General features: G+C 40.5%; 2 long non-coding RNA genes across 2 annotated transcripts in view; one reads left to right on the plus strand and one right to left on the minus strand.

The window, feature by feature from the left end:
• LOC116668894 overlaps window positions 1-21,919 on the minus strand; it is a 114,215-nt gene that overhangs the window by 57,047 nt on the left and 35,249 nt on the right. The window lies entirely within an intron of this gene.
• LOC116668893 overlaps window positions 1-21,919 on the plus strand; it is a 60,145-nt gene that overhangs the window by 34,921 nt on the left and 3,305 nt on the right. Inside the window, exon 2 of the long non-coding RNA XR_004326126.1 lies at window positions 20,869-21,072. This is a non-coding gene — a long non-coding RNA (uncharacterized LOC116668893). The remainder of the gene's footprint in view (window positions 1-20,868; window positions 21,073-21,919) is intronic.

The following is a 21,919-nucleotide window of genomic DNA, read 5'->3' on the forward strand; positions in this document are numbered from 1 at the left end:
AATGAAAATTCTACCAAAGTATAATTTCTATGAGAAATTTAATTTTTATCAAAGTAACATGAAACCATAAAGCTCTCAGGAGTGACTGCTCACCGAGGCAAAGCTAAGCATTCAGTATTGTCCACTGAAATGAAATGTACAACCTATACGTTGAGAGTTGCGTTTTACTTGGCAGACTTTCTGACGACTTGAACCTGGGAGGCAGCCTCTCAGATCACTCTAGGAGGCTCTTCTGCCGAGCCAAGGAAGGAGCCAGGATATACAGGAGTTTTTGGCAACCAAGACCAGGTAGTTGGCACATTAAGATATTACTGTTAATTAAAGAAAGCCAGATATTTCAAGTTAAGCAATTTAGCACTTCTCTATGTATGGGAAGGTACAAAGGTCTGGGCTCATTGAAATCGTATCTTTGATGTGCACCTTACTTAGCTTTCTAGGGCCAGTATCCTGTTCTTTCCCATCCTGAGTTCCCTCAGGGGGCACCGTTGTGGGTGGCAGCAGAGGCCGGGCTGCCTGCTTGTCTGCATCCTGAGTTGCCCCTACTCCCTGTCAGGGGTGGAGGTAGTGGCTGATGACTGGATGGCCACAGCATCCTTTGTCTACCGATATGGCTGGCAATATTTTTCATTCACAGGAGATTACAATTCTTGATACTCAAGATGCAGGGTGATTAGGATTCATATTCTTCAGACCCTGTATAGAGCACTTAGAACATACATGTGTATGTATATATATATAGTATTCATTTAGCGCTATTAGCAAAAATTCGTAAACTTTCTTTAATCTAGTTATTCCACTTAGGAGATAAAATACAGTCCAACAAAAAGCTTTACACACAAAGATGTTCACCATATTATTTACAATAGCAACAAAATTCTGAATTAGCTAAACACCTGTACAGAGCAAAATGAATAAACAAATTGGCAAACATTCCATGAAAGGATTAGCCAGACTTCTAAAATGTCATATGCTAAGAATGTTGGTTATGTTACAAGTATCTTCTTCTAAGAGAGCTTTGTGTATCAGTATGTAGGAATAATTGCCAAGTTCCTGAGGAGGGGGTAGGAAACTCAGTTTTGCTTGACCTGGGATCTGTCAACAGATCTAGACATTCTATGAACCTTCTGCATTTTATGCAAAAGTCTATTTGTATGGGTAGTGTCTATGACGTGTAGCAAGTTCTATTTCTATGTCTGTGATCTCCTCAACAAGATAGGCACCAGTGTTTGGGAGCATGTCTAAGTCCAGATTTATGGTACTTTGAGTAGATTAGCTATAGACCCATGTATCAAGGGAAGACAAAATATATGATATCAAATCTACAGACATGTCACTCAAAGATCCATATAAGAATATAAGACTTGGGTAATCTATTGCCCACAGACCAAACCTGGCCATGCTTGTTGTTTTTGTATGGCCCATAAACTAATTTTTTAAAAATATTCATAAAGAGTTATGAGCAAGGGGTCAGGGGAAGGATAAGGAAGAAAAAGAGATGAGTCGGAGACCACATGTGGCCTGCAAAACCTAAATACTTGTTCTGACCTTTACAGAAAGAGTCTGCCAACCTCTGTGATCATTAGAACGATGCCAAGAGGTAGAAGAATTTCCATAGACAACTTCGTTCCTGTCCTTTCATTTTCCATAAAAAGTGAAATTTAACATAATTTTTCTCAAAAATCATTTGAACTAGTTAGTTGAGTGATTGCCGAACAGAACTTCAGGAATGATGTGAAAGGCCACTGAATTGTCTAAAGTTGAATTCTTCTCAGCATAAAGCTCATTGAATCTTAGACTGGAAAACAAAAGGGAGATAATTAGGAGTCTTCATTCTCAGTGTGAACGTTACCAGGTACAACCAAACTGAGTCTTTGCTGTAGGTCTGCTAGAACCTTTATTTGGTAAGCATGCTGAAGGCTAGTGACTGGATACAATCGGAAAAAAATTTAGAATTTTATTTATATTTAAATATTGCATGTCGCAGACTAATTTAGGACTTAGCAAGGGATTTGAGCCCTCAAAATATATGAAAATACTTCGGTGACATAGTTCCATAGATGGCTATTTGTGTTTCTTTACACTAGAGAGGCCCATCCTGGATTTGGGGTCAGGGTTTAATTTGGCTTAAATATCTTATTTTGCTAGGCCTTCACTGAGTCGCTCAAATTAATGAGGTTTTCTTGTATTTGGCTAATGGAAGGCCTTTGCCAAGACTGAGTTCCGCTCCACTTCTCAGATGTGACCAGAAGATGCCTATCAATTTCAAGAGGGAAAAGAACATCGTGTGGCGGTACCATTTGGAGGGTCTTTCAGGAGAAGGCAGTCTAGCAGAGAGCACTGTGGGAAGTTTTGAGACTGCCACAAACCGAGGGTGTTTCTGAGGTCTTTGTCCATTTGTGGGTGAGGCAGCCTGAGGCAGTGGCAAGAAGGTCAAAGAAAGCGCCAGGCTCCGCTCTCCTGTCTGTGTGAATGTGAGTGAGTCACTTTACTGGGTGGGTGGAAATAACATAACATTATCTGGACTCTTAGGTTCCTTGTCTCACAGATGCAGCACTGTTCTGAGACCTTCCTTGGACCTCATAGTAAACCAGGACCCGAGTCCTGTCTTTCTCTGGCCCCAGGCCAGCTCTGAGCCCTACCTGGTGGTCACTATGAACCAAGGATTCTATCCACATATCAGCGTCGTGGTATTTCTTCAACAAGCTGGCCTCCACTTTTCCTGAATTCTACTACAGACATTAAACGTAGGGTTGACCATTCATTTTTTTAATTTGAGGCAATGTTGTGTCAATTTCTGGTGTATAGCACAATGCTTCAGTCATATAGGAACATACATAGATTTGTTTTCATTCCTTTCCACCATAAGTTACTACAAGATACTGAATAGAGTTCCCTGTCCTGTACAGTCTGACCTTGTTTGTTCGATTTTGTGAGAATCCTGTATTTCAAAGCGAGAGACACTCTGCCAGAGTTCAGTCAGTGTTTGTGCAAGTCAATGGGTTTGTAGGTGTAATTCTTGGTGTATGTGTGGGAGAGGGAGTCGCTCTACTCCGCCATCTTGGCTCAACCCCTGACCATTCCTTCTTTTTCATTCACTTATTCAATCTGATATTTTGCAGTACAATTTAACCAATTTTTGTCTCAATAGCTATTATAGACCATCTTCTAAAGGACTTGAGGTCCGTCCTCATGCTGGCCTTGGGAAAAACAGAACCCATATCAATTTACTGAGTCTGCTCTGTGTGAACTTTGGCCCCAGCTGACCAGACAACCCTGCACAGGTGGAATTCCCTCACCACATACTTAATTAATATTATACCAAAGTACCTTTACACCAAAAGATTGTTTCAAACCTTGGGATTACTGTCCCCCCAGGACGGGCATCCTAGGTTACTCCACACATTGTTGGTTCTTAAAATCAACTACTCCCTCTTTACACAGTTCTGTACTTCCCTAAACCTCGTTCTTGGGTTCTTTCACTCAAATCTGCATTTTCCTGGTTAACAAGGTTTCCTACAGATGTAATTAGTTTGCTGTGTGTTTCCGCTGATCTAAACACAACTTGGCCCTGAGAATTCCCCTTCCCCTGTAGCTCCAACAAGGGACTATGAAGTCAGCGTCCTTCCCTCACCCCATACTGCACCTGATCTCCTTTATCCTTATGTAAAGTCCTGTTGCAACTGGAAATCATAGTTACCTCCAAACAGATCACATGAAATAACAATGGAAGTTTAGTTGCTTTTAACTGGAGAGTCACACTGGTTATCACTGTTTTACTGGAAGCTCCGATTAGCAATGCAGTGTCCCTTTGCTAACACAAATACAGGAATTTGAATCATCACATAGGTAATGAAGTTTGCTTGGCAAAACTTTAAAAACAAAGAAATTCTTAGGGGAACAGCTTAACAGAAAAGGCTTTTAATGGTGAAAATTTGGAAACCAGAAACTTCAAGTTTCAGCGTATTTACCTACACCAAGACCACCTGGGCAAAAGGCTTGAACATTAGAAGGGCTGCCAGGAAGTTTGGGCAAGAGCCCAGCGGGCGGCCGAGCTGAGATTCTGGGCCAGGAGAGCTATCAATCAGGTCAGACCTGCCTGGCTGGTTTATGGCTTCTGGAAACCTCCAAGGTTGATGGTCAACACACGGACCCTCAGATGCAAGCATCCCACTTTCCCTTGCCTGGAAATTTGGGAGCTGGTCAAACTGTAACACTTAAAGTAACTCAGTCACTTTACAGATGAGGAATTTGATGCATGGGAGGGAGAAGTGACTTGTCAGTGACAGTTTATGGTGGAGAGGAACGAACACGCAAGTCACTTGTTTCCTTATTTGTTTCTGTTAAGCAGCATGATGATGGGGTGAAACAGGAGTTTTTAAAATATCACCATGGAAGAAATCAAAATAAATAATGATAAAACAAAATATATATCATAATATATAATATATATAATAAATTTCTTTAAAATAATGAAGATTCATTGCAAAGATAAAATAAATAGCAAAATACCTATGGCTGAGAATATCTGGTAGCAATCTTGCTTTCCTGTTAGTATTCAGTAGATGCTCAGCTTATACAGTAAGTAAACACTAAGCCTTCACAAGAAGAAATTATCTGCATTAATTCTGTGTGTCTAGTTTAATCATTGTGAATAATTGAATCCACCGCTTTCCTTTTCTTGCAGAAATTGTTGAACTGCCTAGTTGTTTATTGTGCCGTAGATGCACTCAGCTGTAGTCAGTTATTAACTTTTATCAGGATCTGGAACTTAGGAAAGCAGATTTAAAAAAAAAGTCATCATGGTCTCAAACCTCTCTCCCATGCCAGACTGAGAAAGACACAAAACAAGATGGTTCCCGTGTAAGGCGGTCACTCCTGCGTAGAGGAGCTAGGACACAAATAGCTCGGGTGTGCGTGTGAGAACTGATGACATCCGGGGGGGGGGGGGGGGGGAGGAATTTAATTACAACCTGCCTTTCAGAATTCCAAAAGGAAAATGGTATGAAGCCTATCTTCCCCAGAGCACCCAAAAAAGGAGAAAAGGCTCACAGGTGTGTTAGATCATGGCACCACCACGGTGGAATTCACTAAGGTGATGACTTTTCAGTTAATGAACAGGAGTGGAGTGTTCTTAGCCTCTCTGTTCTGATTCCCTTTCCCAGCCTTTGGGGAAGAGAGGAGGTGGGTGATTCCACCGTGTTTGTGTGTCTGGGAGGAGGCTGTGAGCCCTGTTACTGGCACTTGTGATGTGAGGGTTGAATCAGGACATGCAGTGACTTTGTGCTCATGAAGGCACTTAGCGAACTTCTCATCAGCGGTCCTCATGCTCCCTGCTCTCACTGCTGGGCACCTATCCCCTGTCTCTCCATGGCCCAGAACGTCACGTCCACCACAACCGGTGCTCCTCAGCCCATGCTCTGAACCTGCTAGGACCTTGATTTTAAAAAAGAAAAGGCAGTTTGTCAGATGCTGCCTTTACCTGCAGCGTCAGGTGTAAACAGCTACGGGAGCACACAACGCCCTGCCTAACCTGCCTTTCCAGCCCCTTTCTCATTCCTCCTCTTAGAAGCCTCAACTTCCTGCAGCCCTTCCCAGGCACATGGGCATGCATCAGCTTGTCGCCTAGAATGCCCTCGTTTTCCTCTTCTACCCCTTCAAATTCTACCAGTTCCCTTACAGTCCAGCTTATACACTCACTGCCTTCCAGAACATTTTGGTAATTGTGGCTCATAGCAGTAGCACCCTCTTTGGAAATGTGGCATATGTATCAGCCATGCCATTAATTTAGCTGATTTCTTTTATAACCAAATAATTCTCAGTTCCTTAATGTGTTAAGCCCACTGTAGTACATGCCTTAAATACCTCTGGATTTTTCCATATGTGTGGTCTCTTCCCCCCAATTAGGTGACAAGTTTCTCAAAGGCAGGATCATACCCGTTGTCACATATACTTAATATTATCCACAGGATGCATGAAGTGGCCTCATCTAGAGAGAAATAAAAACAGTATTCTCTTGGAAACAATTGGCATTTGGGTTTTGAGTATACAGGTTAAATGTAATTAAAATCATTAATATAAAGGAATAAATAAGAAACTTCTTGGGGATAAAACCTACAGGTCAGTCATAATGTATGTGTCTGTCTTAATTTGCTGGTTCCTTATTCACTATCATTCCTTCCAGATGAGCATGCACATCCTCAGAGAGAAAGGAAAACAAAAAACAAAAAACCCAGGTGGCAATCCACTTGAGTAAAGTCTTGACAAGCAGGAGTGCTCACCACCCTTGTCAGTTCTCAGCACCGCGTGAGGTCACCTGCGCAACGGACGTGAAACACAATTGAAACAAACATTAGATGGTGAATTACTAGCCTGACTGCTCATAGACCTGTTCTTTCTTGGCCTCTCTTTGAAGTTCTGCAAAAAATAAGGTTCATGGAGGGATTCTTTCATGCTCCCCAGGCCTCATGAAACCTACCATAACACCTCCCACATCCTGTGCCTTTTCAGAATCCGCCTAAGGAAAGCAAACACGCACACATGCCCCCCGGAGTCCTCCGTCACTGTGTGGGCCTTTCATTTCACAGTCCTCTTGAAAGTGTTCTTTGTGCAACTTAAAATATGTGAGCTTGCAGGGGGAGGAGACAAGTGCTCTGGAGAAAATAACACACCAGGATAAGCCATATCACACTGTTTCTTCAGGGACACATTTTGTTCTTGGAAAATGTCCTAATAGCCTCCGATTTCAATGTTACTGCATATCACAGCACTGTGCCTGGGAAAATACAATGACATTTTATATGATGATATTGTAGCAAAATAATAGCTCTTCAGCACCATAAGCAGCAGACTGACGTGCAATATCTATTGGAAATAGCACTGAATATCTAATCCATCAGATAGCTCTGCGTACAGGATTGTTTCATGGTGGGGAGGCAGATTTCACAAACTAAGGTGTGATACAAGTTTTAGCACAATGCCAGCTGCTTTTGTACTTCCAAAATGAAAAATCGAGGTGCAGCTTGTTAGGGAGACGGTACCATACAGCGTACAAAGCAGAGACTTGGGTCACAAAGACCTAAACATCGGTAGAGGCACCATGATTGCATTTTATACCTTTGGGTGAGTCATTTGGCATCTCTGTATTTTTGTTTCCTAATTTCAAAAATAGGTATAATAGGTAAATGATTTTTCTTTTTATGTTGAGGATTAGTAATAATGCACAGCTCCTGAAATGTGCTAAACAAGTTCATGGTCATTTATTGTTCTTGTCATTATCAGGATGAAATGACTAACAGGTGTGCAGCATCGTACAAGAACTGCTGCCCCAACATCTCTTCCTCACCAACATGCAACCATCTTCCCTTAGATACAGGGAGAGCAAGACCATAAGAGGCCTCTAGCATTCTCCTGACTGCATCCCGGCTTTCCCTAAGGTCTGCTGCTAAGAGAAATCCTCACAGCTTACGTGTTTCTCATTCTTTTACATTTATGTGCTGTGAGCCTTCATGGTCTCCTCAAGAAATCCAGTTCCTTTAGAGGCAGTTTTAACTACCAGCACAGTGCCCTGTAACCAAAACGCCGGACTCCTCTCCATCAGAAATGCATTAATTTTCTATTGCCGCTGTAACAAATGACTAGTGACTCACAATAACACAAACTTACTGTCATGTGGCTCAGTCAGTCATAAGGTGTCTGCAGGGCTGTAGTCCTTCTAAGGGTAAATCCATTTTATTGAATTTTAAAGTCTCTGGAAGCCACCCACACCCCTTGGCTCATGGCTCCCTTCCTCCACCCTCAAAACCAGCCACGTTACCTCTCTCTGGCCCTACTTCTATTGTCACGTGTCTTTCTCTGACCCTCTTCTGCCTCCTCTTCCACTTTTCAGGACCCTTGTGATGATGCTGAGCCCACCTGGATAATCCAGGAGCACCACTCTGTCTTAAGATCAGCTAGTTAACAACTTTCATCGTATTTGGTATCTTAACCTTCCTTTTGTAACCTTCCATATTCACAGGTTCCAAGTATTAGGATAGTCACTATTCTGCCTAACTCAGTTTGGCTTTAGATCTTTTTCCAAGAAAAGAAACAACCTCAAAGAACCAAATTTTGCCATCCCACCTCACACACAGGGAGAGAAGGCAATCTAAACATTTCCTAAGCACCAGTTATGTGTCGGTCACTTGACATTTACTAACTCATTTAAACCTCAGGACAACACCCTTAAGTGGCCTAGAAGAACCTGCTTGCCTCTCCTACCTCATCTCTGTAACCCTAGCATGGACGTTCATTGTACACATATAAATTCTGAGACCCCAGGAAAAAAGGAAAATTCTATGGAAAAAACAGAAATCAGTTTGTGACTGAAAGGTCAAAAAATATTATCTCTGTTATAGAAAGAAAAAAATGATTTCCACAGTTAGGAAAATTGTTCAAGGACATGTAGTGGTAATTGGCAGAATTATACTTTGAACCCAGTTTGCCTGACTTGACGGTGCACGTGGAGAGAGATCAGGATGGCAGAGAGGGAGACCCTGAGCTCACCTCCTCCCACAAACACGCCAGAATTCCAATGCCAACTATGCAGAGAATGGCTCTTTCTCTGAGAATGACCTGAAGACTACCAGAACAGCTCTTCTGCAACCAAGGACATTAAAACAAAAAAATATGAGACTGGTAGGAGGGGAAGAGAAATGACCACCTTGGGACCCACTCCCCCTAGTGGGCAACTCCGAGGAGGAAGAGGATATCATAAGCTCAGGGATCCTCTTGAAAGAGTGAGGGGTTCAAGTCCTTTGTTGGGCACCCCACCCCTTGGGTCTAGCACCAGAGAGATCCCTTGGCTGGGTTTTGAAAACCTGTGGGGTTTACGGGAGGGCTGTAGAAAACTGAGACACTCATACAGCTGCTCTTGCAGTCCCAGTGCAGAAGCAGCAGATTGAAAAGTGCCTGGTGCCCTGGCTGGCCTGTGGAGACCACCCCAGTGCACCTCCCTGCCTGTATCAGGCTGTAGCTCCAGCCCTGTACCCCACCAAGGCAGTGGCAGCCAGCATGCCCTGGGAGGAGCCATGGCTTGCATGAGGCTGCAGCTCTAGCCCCACCCCCTGCCAAGGCAGTGGTCACCAGAAGCCCTGGGAGATGCCCCAGTCCAACCTGGGCTCCATTTTCAGCCCCCCACCCTTCCCTGGATCCAACCCACATTCTCCAGGGCAACCACCCCGGCATGCCCCAGAAAAAGTCCCAGCCTGTGCTCATGTTAGATCCAGCCCTCCCAGTAAAACCACTAGGCACATGTGGACCGACCGCATACATAAGGACACTCCAAGACCAATTTTGCCTAATTTCAAAGAGGAAAACAAAGTCAAACAAAATGAGGAGACAGAGGAATATGTTCCAAACCAAAGAACAGTATAAAATCCAAGAAAAAAACTAATAAAACTGAGATAACTACCTGACAAAGAGTTCAGAATAACTGTCATAAGAATGCTCACCTAACTCAGAAAACAGAGGAACACAATGAGAACTTCAACAAGGAATTAGAAAATGTGAAAAAAGAACCAAAGCTGAAGAATATAATAACTGAGATGAAAAACACATTAGAGGGAATCAACAGCAAATTAGGTGATACAGAAGAATGCATAAGTGACCTGGAAGACAGAATAGTGCAAATCACACAGAACAACAACAACAACAACAATATTTAATGGAACAACATCAAGCATACTAACATTTGCTCCCATAAAGAGAGAAAGGGGAAGAAAATGCATTGGATGAAATAATAGCTGAAAACATCCTGTTACCTGAAGAAGGAAACAGATATTCAGGAATCACATTCTTGAAAAAAGACAAACCCAAAGAGACCCACCCCAAGACACATCATAATTTAAATGGTAAAGCTTAAAAGAGAAAAATTTAAAGGCAGCAAGAGCAAAACAGAGTCACATACTAGGGAGCTCCCATAGGACTATTAGCAGATTTTTCAGCAGAAACTTCAGCCAGAAGGGAGTAGCATAATATATTTAAAGTGCTGAAAGGGAAAAAAAATACAACCAGAAATACTCTCTCCAGCAGGGTTATCATTCAGAATTGAAGGAGAGATAAAGTTTCTGAGATAAGCAAAAAATAAGAGTTCATCATCAGCATTATAAAAAATGTTACATGAAAAAGAAAGGGCCAGTTACAAAATCAAAAAATATATGAGGGAAAGTAATCTCTCTGATAAAAGCAAATATATAGTATAGGCAGTAGGTCAACCTCTTAAAAAGGTGAGTACAAAAGTTAAAAGACAGTTGTAATATCAACTATAACTACAAGAAACAGTTAAGGAATACACATAAAGATGTAAAACATATCATCAAAAATATAAAGCATGGGGGAAAGTAAAAGATGTAAGGCTTTCAGAATGTACTTGAACTTAAACAATCATCAGTTTAAAAAATATATAGAGATTCTGATATATATTAACCTCATGGTGACCACAAACCAAAAACATATAATAGCTGCACAAAAACAAAGAGAAAGGACTCCAAACCTAACACTAAAGATCATCAAACCACAAGGTAAGAGAGTAAGAGAACAGAGACTAACTTAAAAAAAAATCCAGAAAACGGTAGCAAATAGCAATGAGTGCATAGCGATCAACAATCACTTCAAATGTAAGTGGACTAAATGCCCCAATCAAAATATATAGGGTGGCTGAATAGTTCTACAAGAGACTCACTTCAGAGCTAAAGGTAAAGAGATGGAAAAATCTTTCCATGCAAATAGAAATAAAAAGAAAATTAGGGTAGCAGTATTCATATCAGATAAAGTAGACTTTAAAAGCAAAATTTGTAACAAAAGACCAAGAAGGACATTATATAATGATAAAAGAGTTCATTCAAGAAGAGAATACACATTTGCAAACATATATGACCTAATACAGGAGCAGCTAAATATATAAAACAAGTATTAACAGACATAAGAGGAGAAATTGACAAAAATAGTAGGAAACTTTGACACCCCATTGATATCAATGGATAGATCATCCAGACAGAAAATCAATAGTGACCTCAAATGACACACTAGATCAGATGGATTTAATAGATACAGACCATCCATTCAAAAACAACAGAATATACATTCTCTTTAAGTGCACATGGAACTTTCTCCAAGATAAATTCCATGGTAGGCCACAGAACAAGTCTCAGTAAATTTAAGAAGACTGAAATCATATCAAGCAAATTTTCTGACCACAACAGTAAGAAACCAAAAATCAATCATAGGAATAAAACTAGGGGGAAAAAAAAACCCACAAACACATGGAGACTAAACAACATGCTACCAAAAAACTTATGGGTCAATGAAGAAATAAAAGGATATTAAAAAAAAAAACAAAAAAACCTTGAGAGGAATGGAAATAGAAACACAACTTTCCACCAAAAGGAATTAGAAAAAGAAGAACAAAAGCAAAAATTAGCATAATAAAGGAAATAATAAAGATCAGAGCAGAAATCAATAAAAGAGAGACAAAAAATTAGAAAAGATTAATGAAACTAAGAGCTAGTTTGTTGAATAAACAAAATTGATAATCTTTAGCCAGACTTCTCAGGAAAAAGGAGAGGGCCCAAATAATAAAATTAGAAATGAAAGAGGAAAAGTTATAATCAACATGGCAGACATACAATGATCAGAGAATACTATGAACAGTTACATGTCAACAAATTGGACAACATAAGAGAAATGGATAAAAAACTAGAAATGATCATCCAAGACTGAATCAGGAAGAAGTAGAAAACATGAACAGACCAGTTACTAGTAACGATATTTAATCACTAAACATGAAACTCCTAACAAGCAATAGCCCAGGACCAGACAGCTTCACAAGAAAATTCTACGAAACACCTGAGTCAGTATGTATCCTTCTCAAACTATTCCAAAAAAGAAGAGGCAACACTTTAAAACTCATTCTACAAGGCCAGCATTACCCTAATACCAAAGCCAGAAAAGACACCATAAAAAAATGAAAATTACAGGTGACACAGATGATGAACATAGATGCAAAAATCCTCAACAAATATTAGCAAACTGAATTCAACGATACATTAAAAAGATCAGACATCATGATCAAGTGGGATTTATCTCAGGGATGAAGGGATGGTTCAACATCTACAAATCAATCAACATGCTGCATTACATTAAACAAAAGATAAAAAGAATGTGATCATCTCAATAGATGCAGAAAAAGCATCTGACAAAATTCAGCACCCTACCATGATAAAACTCAAAGTATAGATAGAAAATATCTCAACATAATAAAGGCCATTTGTGACAAACTCCTAGCTAATATATATTGGAACTCCTAGCCACAAGTCAGACAATGAAAAAGAATAAAAGCCATCCCAATTGGAAGGCTAGAAGTAAAACTCTTCACTATTTGAAGATATTATACTATATATAGAAAGAGTCCACCTAAAGACTCTATCAAAAAACTATTAGAATGAATTCAGTAAATTTGCAGGATACAAAATTAATATACAGAAATCTGTCACATTTCTATACATTAATAATGAAGTATAAGAAAGCAAAATCAAGAAAACAATCTCACTTAGAATCAAATCAAAAAGAATAAAATACTTAGGAATAAATTTAACCAAGGAGGTGAAAGACCTAAACTCTGAAAACTAGAAGACACTGATAAAAGAAACTGAAGATGTCACAAATAAGTGGAAAGATATGCCATGCTCGTGGATCACAAGAATTAATAGCACTGCAATGTCCATACTAACCAAAGCAATCTACAAATTCTGTGCACGCCCTATCAAAATACCTCAACATCACCAATCATCAGGGAAATGCAAATAGAAACCACAGTGAGATAACACCTCACTCTTGTCAGAATTACAGTAGTCAAAAAGACAAAAAATAACAAATGTTGGGGAGGATGTGGAGAAAAGGAAACCCTACTACACTGTTGATGGGAATGTAAATTGGTGCAGCTGCTATGGAAAACAGTATGGTGATTCCTCAAAAATTAAAAGTAGAACTACCATGTGATCCAGCATTTAAACTCCTGGGTATATATGTAAAGAAAATAAAAATATTATTTGAATATTAATTTGAAAAGGTATATTCAACACAATGTTTATTGCAGCATTATTTACAATAGCCAAGATAATGGAAGCAACCTAAGTGCTCATCAGCAAATGAATGGATAAAGATGATGTAGGAGATATATATATAATGGAATATTACTCAGCCATAAAAAATGAAATCTTAACCATATGTGACAACACATATAGACCTGCAGAGTATTATGCTTCATGAAAAAGTCAGAGAAAGACAAATACTGTATGTTTTCACTTATATACAGAATCCAAAAAAAAGGAACAAATATAACAAAACAGAAGCAAATATACAACAAACAAACTAGTGGTTGCCAGAAGGGAGAGGAGTAGGAGGAGAGATGAAATAGGGGAAAGGGATTATGAAATACAAACTGCCAGCTATAAAATAAATAAGTCACAGGGATGTGATGTACAGCACAAGGAATATAGTCAGTATTTTATAACAACTTTGTATGGTTTGTAATCTTTAAAAATATCAAGTCTATATTGTATAACTAAAACTAATGTAATATTGTAAGTCAACTGTACCTCAATTAAAAAAAAAAAAGAACCACCGTGTGTTAAACCACAATACAAACTCTCACATGTTGGGTCACAGGGCATCTATTGAAGATTAAAGCCTGAAAGGATCTGAATTTAAAACAGCTTATTTAAGCCATATCAGAATCTGTGTTTAGCCTCCAGTGATGATTTCACAGAAGGAGAAAATGCTCCTTTGGAAAGGTAAGCATACGGTGTTCACCAGGGAAAAACAACCCTTAGCCCAGCAGAGGGGGAGAGGTATTTATTTGGGAAGAGCTGATGACTAAACAACCAGGAGGAGGGAGGACAAGGGTGCCAAACAGAAAACAGCACGTGTAAAGGCACAGAGATGTCACTACTGATGGAAAACAAAACGTGAGAAAGAAAATGCAATAGGAAAGGGAGACAAGAGACCAAAAACATTGAGGTCTTTGAATGCCATATGATGAGCTGAAGGATTCTGAGCAGAGAATTAACATGACCAGACGTATAGTTACCAAGAATGCTGGGCAGTTGTGATGGAATGCGGGCTAGACCCCAGACTGAGACTTGTTCGCCTGATGCGAGAGCAGAAAGAAGAAATATTAAGAAGAAAAATTGAGGCTCGAGTAAGATCAGTTAGTAGTGATGGATAGAAGGGACCAAACTGAGATCCATTCAGGGAACTTTAGAATCTCAGCTGCTGAGTCAAGCTGGCCTCCTCCTGGGACAGTTGGGCGGCTCTGGTCCCTCAGTAAGTGGCAGCTCCTGTGAGCAGTTTGGTACCTGTGATGAGGAACACTGAGGTGACCGCACAGGTGCCCTTTTCTCTGAGACCCGAACTGAATTGCTTTGAAGTGCCAAAGCTGCTCTGAAGAGGAATAATTTAGAGCTTGGCACAGCCTTTGCATGCAGTAGCCCTCAGCCTTTCTGGAAGAAGAATCTGTCTTCCAATTGAAGTCAGTAAGAGTTGTTTTTGGTTTTTACATCAAGTCCATGTTGGAAACTCTCGGCAGTGTTCTCATTCTCTCCCTTGGATTGCACATGATTCATTGTGTTTTCGCCTGTCTGTTCAGGGGGAAAAACATCCCTGGACCTCCCTGTCATAGGGAGGGGTGGCAAAGGCACATGGAGATCAACTTAAGTACATTTTCACGCTTCCTTGCTAATGGCTGGACAGTGCTTTGCAGGTGGATAAAGATTTTACCGGAAACAAAAGGACAAGGTTTAGTCTTCAGCCTAATAATGGTGCCGACCTACCATTTAAAAACTTCTCTGAACGTGCATTTAATCACTGTCTCGTTGCACAGTCAGTATTGCTGAGTGACTTATTCAAGGAACAAGCGTGTCTTGGACCCTCCTGTGGCTCAAACTCTAGGGAGGTGTTTATTAGTTACACGGCTGTACCACACATGCGACTCAACCTCTCCAGTCTTCAGTTCATCCTTTAAAAGGTAGGGTCATATGAACTAAGGTAGCAAACACAATGCCAGGCAAAAATAATTAACCTGAGATTAAACCTAAAGCTACAACACTGGGCAGGTGAAGTTTGGAAGAGAATGTTTGATTTAACTATTATTGTACAAGAAGGGCCAAGGCATCCATTTTATGCCCAAAGAGAGTTCATTTCTGTCTAAAAGAGAATAAATCCCTCTTTCAGCACAGAACATACAAGCAGCAGGTTGGAGCACAGAACTTGCAAAGAAGAAACAGGGAGCTACGTATGGGTCTTTCCAAAGGGGAGACTTGACTCCTAAAGTAAGAAAAATTAATTAGAGACATTATTCTGTACAGCAGAAACTGACATGTCGCAACTGACTGTATTTCAGTTAAAAAAATAATCAGAAACCAATATTCACAGTTCTTTTTGGAAAGAATAGAAATAGTAATGAGATTAGGGACTTGCATACGTTGAGAGCTTTCCATGTGCCAGGCACCATGTTCAAGTCTTCTCTTAGAATAATTTCAGTTCCCGTCTTCACAGTAATTATTGCTTGTTTCCCTGTTTTACCATGAGAAGACTGAAGCGTAGAGTACATGCTCGTCCACAGTTGCCCTTAACATGAGTTAAACTGGCGCTCAACTGTCCAGCCCTGTCCAGAGTCTGATGCTCACCCGATCCTGTCATGCAGAACCTCAGCCACACCCTCAGCTAAGCTAAAAAGACTAAATATTTTCTTCAGATGATCCAAAAAAAGTTAAAATAAGTGTACACAAGCCAACGCGGAGCAGGGGCAGTATGGAAGAGAGTCAGTGGAGTTGGACAGTGACCGAGATGAAGTGAAAAAGGGTTTTCTTCGTGTTCCCCTCCACTCCTTAGTGAGGAGCTATTTGAAAACAGATGGATGTTGTGGGTCTGTGTACTATGTGAGTATGTGGCGGGAAGAACATTTCAAGTAGATGTATGAACCCAGATCCAACTGTAGAAGCTTCCCCTTTTGAATGTTTTGGGGGTCAGCGTATGAACAGTAAGGAAAGAAAATGGCCAATTTTCTATCTTTATACTGATGAGGATTCCGAGGGGAAGAAAAGATAAAACTTAAGTACTCGCGGGTTCACCAGGCTGCCGAAAGAGGAGTAAAGAGGCAGGTGGCCTTTGGCTTTGGAGAACATGCGTGGGCCACTTCGAGGAAATGGAAAACTAAGTCCTCTGAACAAAATGAGGGGGACTGAGCTACAAGGGGAGTACTGGGCCTGAGAATGGCTGGGCCCTTGTGCTCTGAGAGAGGCAGAAAGAGAAAGCATCTTCAAGTGCCAAGATGTCAGAAAGACAGGCATCTGACAGAGGCCATATTAAAGACAGAACACATGATACAGAGTGAAAGGCAACTCTGAGCTTTACTCTCCTTCTGTACTGTTAATGATGAACTCTAGCTACTATATTCTTCCTGTAATGAAATTTATATATTTAATTTTATGGTATGCATATTTTTTATGTTGTCTGCACTGCTACAAATTCAAACCCAATCACTGCCCCCCAAATTGTTATGTTTATAGTCTGTTTTATACACACAACCATCTCTAAGAGAATTCATAGAGCACAAATTGCATGCCACCCCTGGGTGGGTAGGGAGAAAGCAGACATGGGACATGAGAGATGAGTGCAAGCAGAAAATTGGATCAATGTTATCACGGTCTCAAAGGACAGATGACTGTAGCTAATATCAGTCCTCTGTACTACTTACACTGAAATAACTGAGCTACATGATATAACTTTGTAAGCGCCAAGCAATCCCTTTGTCATATTGTTAAGATCCTAAGCAGAAGGAAACTTCCAGAAATTATTTTAAGCAGGTAGCTAAGGTAACTTACTTAGAGCAGTGAACAAGGGAAATAAGTGAATAAGAGACAGACCTTTCAAGTCAGACAGCCCAGGATTGTGGGCTGAGCAATTCCACTGGCCAGACCTGTAACCTGGGGGCAAGTCACCAAATGTCTCTAAACTTCAATTTTTTCATTGGTGAAATCAGGTTACCAGTACTTCACAGAGAACCAAATATATTGAAGGTACTCGCCCTGGAGAAAGGCATCGGGGCAAAGTCTGGTGCAGAAATTTGGGAAAACCAAATCATCGGCCCTCAGAACAGAATATACCCCAAGCCAGCTGGTGTGCCCAAGAAACATTGCCATCCAAAAGTGTTCAAAGGACATGTGTGGGAAAACGTGTTGTCAGTGCCACCATGCTGTAATTTTTAGAATATGGAAATGAATATATGTATGTATATGTACAACTGGGACAGTATGCTGTATACCAGAGATTAACACATTATAACTGACTATACTTAGATGAAAAAAAATACTGTAATTTTTGTGTATATATTTTTTAATTGAAATATAGTCAGTTTACAATATGTCAATTTCTGGTGTATAGCATAAGGCTTCAGTCATACATGAAGCCATGACATATTCATTTTCATATTCTTTTTCACCATAAGTTACTACGTGATATTGAATATAGTTCCCTGTGCTGTACAGTTATGAACTTACTTATTTTATAAGTGATTTTTAATGTTGCTCTTTTCAGAGCAATACTATAAACTCCTTGAGACCAGAGCCATAGCTTCACTGTTCACCATACAATAGATAGCCAGAATTATTAACTACCCAGGAAAGATCTTTTTCTAACTGAATAAAACCAAAAACCAAAAATCTTCACTCAACAATGATGGCTAAATTTAAAGTGTCTTCTGGGAACTCTAAAAGACCTAAATGGAAAAAAAAAAAATCATGAAGCATTTAGAGTACCGTCCGCCTTACAGAAGTGAAGAAATATGGGAATGGGTTTTCTGGAGGAATTGTCCTTCATCACGAGGATGATGAGTGACAAGGCTTCCGGCAGATCAGATAAGCTGAACCAGAGGGGGCAATGCCAATGTGAGGGCTCATTAAGGAACCCATGGTTTCAACGGCACAGCATCATCTGTCACAAGGGATGTCACGGGTCATGAAATGTAGGCACTTGCCAGTTCCCCGCTGGGATCGTATTTATCTTGAATTATTTACTACTAGATTTCCTGACAGTGGGAATAGGTTAATAATGTGGTCTTAATATGGGGGTTTGGGGGTCCTCAAGTTGTAATTAATCCATCTCTAGGAGATTGAATGGGTCTGACAGAGCCACAGTCCATAAATGACTACAATTAGTGGCATCATGCAAGTTTCACGGCATGAGAAACCACATTTCCAGAAAGAACAGGGAGTGGAAAACACTTTGGGGTAGATTGCCTTTGATTCCTGTAAGGTGGCCTTCCTTTCAGGCTACATTAGGTCCAAACATTAGGGTGAATACTAGCCACTGGGGAGATGGATGACAATTTTAAAGTAGGAAAAAGTGAGATGGTGTTTCATCAAAGAATGTATTCTAGCCCCAGAAACCATACACAGAGAAAAAGGCTGTGTGAGGAATAATTACAAATTGAACATGTAGACTCAATAACGTGTGACCTTTCAAAGATTCTCCCTGTCACCTTTGGGATGGAGTCCAAAGTCCACAGCAGGCTGGCTCCAGCCTCCTTCTCCAGTCTTATCTCTCAGTCTCCCCACTTACATCTTGCACTCTGGGCGTACGGAACTCTTGGCAGTTCCCCTAAACACACCATGTTTCATGTTTGGGAGCCATTTTTCTTTGTCTCCTGTGCCTGGAATTCTTTCTTTCTTTCTGCCTGGCACAAATAAATCCTTAATGTTTTAGTTAAAAACCTTGCTTCCTCTGCAAGCCTTCCCCCCCGACGCCCTCAGGCATGGCTGTCAACTCCCCCGAGTCACGCCCTGAGTGGTCTCTCAACTCACCTTTCTTATGATGCCCCATACCCTGCACTGCCACTGTGAGTGTTAGGACCAGGACAATATCTCATTTTTCTTTTTTTCCCCAAAGCCTGCCAGAGGGTCCGGATCACAGTAGGTGCTCTGACTGTGTGGTTTTGATATAGACAGGGGATGCCACAAATCCCAGCAACTCTCAAAATAATGTGTATCAGGTCAAACAGATAGGAATTCTAAATTGGATGCAAACATACAGGGTAGATTTTGCCGTAAGACGAAATGACAAAAGATGTCATAGAAATGCTAATCTTGTCCCATACAGTTTGAACTGGTCACTGTAACTGAGAAATGTGCAAGTTTATGTCCTGAACTAGTTACACATGTGTGGGTGACTTGTTCCTTTTACCTGGAATTCTCTCACCTCTGCATGTCCAAATTTCACCCTTAAGCCCATCCACCAGTTCCTTTATGAGGCTTTTGATGTTAGCCCTTATAACTCTCTCCTGTACAATTGTTTGTATAATTTATTATGTAATTTATGAAAATTATTGAGCGATATTTCTCACTAAATTAAAAGTTGTTACGGGCAGTATTCTCTGTGCTCTGTTCTGGATATCTACTACTGTGTAACCACCACCCCTCCTTCAAAATTTCTTAAACCAACAACAGTCATGTATCTCTCATGATTTCTGGAGCTCAGGAATTTGGGGATTGCTTGGCTGGGCAGTTTTGGCATGGCGTTTCATGTAGTCCTAGGTGGACAGTGGCTGGAGCTGGGAGTGGTGCTAAGGCAGCTGAGGGCTAACCGGGCATCTCTTCTCTTCATGTTCTCTCAGAAGCTCTGTGTTTCCTCCCCATGAGTTAGTGTGGGCTTCCTCACAAGATGGCAGCTGCAGTCTTCTTAAATGGCAGGTCAGCATTCCCAAGGCAAGTGTCCTAAGGGACCTGGGAGCTGCGTTGCTTTTATGACCCTCGTCTGAGAAGTCAGAGCAGCTCCATTCTGTTAGTTAATTCAGTCACAAAAGCCTAAGTGCAAGAAGGGAGGGTGTACATTCTGTCTCTTGAGAGGGGAGAGGGAACATTCTGGAAAAGCACCGGAGATGGGAAAGAGTGTTGTGGCTATGTTTGGAATATGCAGTTTGTATCATGCGTATTTTATCCTTACTCCCTAACATTGGTTCTGTTTGCCTGGACTTGAGCTCAGTAAATGTTTGTTGAATAGATGAATTAATGATTTCTGAGTTCTGTTAACACTGACTGATACTAAATATTTGAGCCCACATACTTCTCTTTCTAACCCTCAGCTGTCAGTCCGTTGCTTGTCCAAGGGGGCAAAGTAGAAGATGCATGTTTTATTAACACTGATGATTAGGAAGTGTGGGATGTACGTTACTCCTCCCAAACGAATGCAAGTCAGACAAAGGAAATGTTCATTCTAATTATTTTAGTAGTTGTTTGAGTCGCTATGAAGAAAAAGTATCCAGTTATTTTCCCTCTGACTTTCCTAAAAGTAAAGATGTTTGTTTATAGTTCTGATATCCACCTGGTTGATAGAAAGTTCTAAGTATTTCAATATTGTTTAATCTTTTAAGGTGGGAATTTCTACAGCCCAGGTATTAACATACGTCTGTATGGGTGTGCATTATGTGTGAGTGCGTGTGTGTGTATTAGTTGTCAAGGCAAACATTTTGCCCTCCAGCAAGAGTGGAGTTCACTGAGTTTAAGAATGTTCTGCATGGCTATTCTGTGTTTTGAAACACATGTATACATGGTGTAGGAGGTGTCGGTTTATATGTGTTTGTGTGTACAAATCTAATACATGTCTAGGAAATATGCTAAAACACAGAACACATATTTGAGCAGGAAACTAAAGTTAACAAACTCTCATATTTTTGTTTACAGTTTCTCTGCCTGAGACTATTAGTTTGAGTAACTTACTACCTTTTACTAGAAAATACAGAAAAATGCTGTGTCCTTTCGTAACTTGTCTGTTTTCCTGCAGGGACTGTGTCTGACGCTTCAGTGTACTCTGAACAGTCTCCATGCTCACTGAGTGACTAGCTGACCACCAAGCATGAAGGAAGGTGAGCCCAGCAAAGCCCCACTTGGCACCTGAAGGGACAAAGATCACAAAATCCAGCCGTGGGTCACTGATGAGTCATAATGGACAAAGCCGATGTTCAACAATTAGCTTTGGGACTAAAAGGTAAACATGAACATATTATCATATTGTCTGAAAGTATATCCCTTAATGTAGATTCTTTTTCTTCTATGGACACTTTGGAAAAAGTATGTCAATTTTAGGGGCAAACATTCAAAACTACATAACATGTTCCAAGAGATTCTAGTTCCTTCTACAGTCAGATGAAGGACAGGCACCATGCAGGATGGTGCAACTTGACATCACATAGAGGCTCCAGCTTCAGGAAACCATCTAGCACTTTCCTACCTCCTAAGGTAATTAAAAAGGTGAAAACATATAATATCTGTAAGAGCATTTTAAATGTCAATGAGTATAATCCAAATATAAAAGATCGTCACAAAAGATTATAATTTATAATTGTTTTATACCGATTTTAGGCACTACCAGCTTGCATTCAGGACCCTTCCAAATCAGACCCAAATCTGCCCAACTACTTTTATTTCCACTCTTTCCCAGCTTAGACTTTAACTCCAATTAAGCAGAGTGAATCATTCACTCCTACATGTACCCAGTCCACATCCAAGTTCCACCCCAGCTCCCTACCCCTCACAGTTTTTACTCTCTGGGATTTTCTTCCATCTTTCCAAGCTGCTGGAAATGTTCTCAGTTTTACCAGTTTGTTAAGTCCCAGCTTCAAGTTTATTTCCTCCCACCTATGCTTCTCTTTTCGGGATTGCATAGTATAGTATAAATAAATGTTGTAGTATAAATAACTCGGTTGCCAGGATATCTGGGGTTAATCCCATTGGGGCAATTTACTAGTTTAGAACCCTTAGTTCAAAGCACTTGGCCTCCCTCATATAAGATGGGAGGGTAAGGACGGTCCCTCGCGGGATCTCATCAACAGACC

The sequence above is a fragment of the Camelus ferus genome, chromosome 15, assembly GCF_009834535.1.
Source record: "Camelus ferus isolate YT-003-E chromosome 15, BCGSAC_Cfer_1.0, whole genome shotgun sequence".
NCBI lineage: Eukaryota > Metazoa > Chordata > Mammalia > Artiodactyla > Camelidae > Camelus > Camelus ferus.